The sequence below is a fragment of the Canis aureus genome, chromosome 13 (assembly GCF_053574225.1).
Source record: "Canis aureus isolate CA01 chromosome 13, VMU_Caureus_v.1.0, whole genome shotgun sequence".
Classification (NCBI taxonomy): domain Eukaryota; kingdom Metazoa; phylum Chordata; class Mammalia; order Carnivora; family Canidae; genus Canis; species Canis aureus.
This window is the reverse complement of record NC_135623.1, coordinates 43961795-43962555: the sequence shown is the minus strand read 5'-3', so window position 1 is coordinate 43962555 and position 761 is coordinate 43961795.

The following is a 761-nucleotide window of genomic DNA, read 5'->3' as shown; positions in this document are numbered from 1 at the left end:
AGGTTCTAGAACAAGATGGTTTCCAGGTCCTCTCCTCCCTTTAATTGCATGAGTTTCTGTGGTAACAGAAAGGCAAAGAGCAGGAAAGAAACTATAGAAGGCTCTAGCATTGGGGCTTACACGAGTTCTGATGAAAGTTTCTTTGAGGCCGACGAATTGGATTTTGTCTTATTAATCAATGGCCTAAAATTATTATAATCAGTGTCTTTTATATTATCCTACTGATAATGTAGAAAAAGAACAAAAAAGGGAAGAAAAATGAGATTTGTGCCAATAATACCATACAATGGAATATGATGGGTCTCTCAACAATTTTACTATGGCAGACATATCATAAAAATAGTGAACTTTATGATGTAAGTTAAAGTGAAAAAAGTAGAATAAAAATTATATAGGATAAGATGAAGGTCAGATTTATCCTTAACCTCTGGCAAGTTACCAGATTTTAGGATACATATTTTGTACATCATCATTCCAACTGATAACTTGAGCCAAGTGTTCTAGCCTGTCTTTTCTTTGCCTGTTTGCCTAACTTTGTTATATATTTTTGCATCTGAAAAGGTCTCTATATCTATTTTAGAGAAAAGCAAAGTAAAAATAAATTAATAAAATAATAGTTTAATATCTCTTACTTCCTGTCCTATATTCTTTGACCTAGTCTAACCTTTAGCCATTTCGCTCTTCTCAGTACAAGTTCTGCTTTATTAGATCTGAAGATTATTTATTTATTTATTATTATTATTATTATTATTTTGACAGAA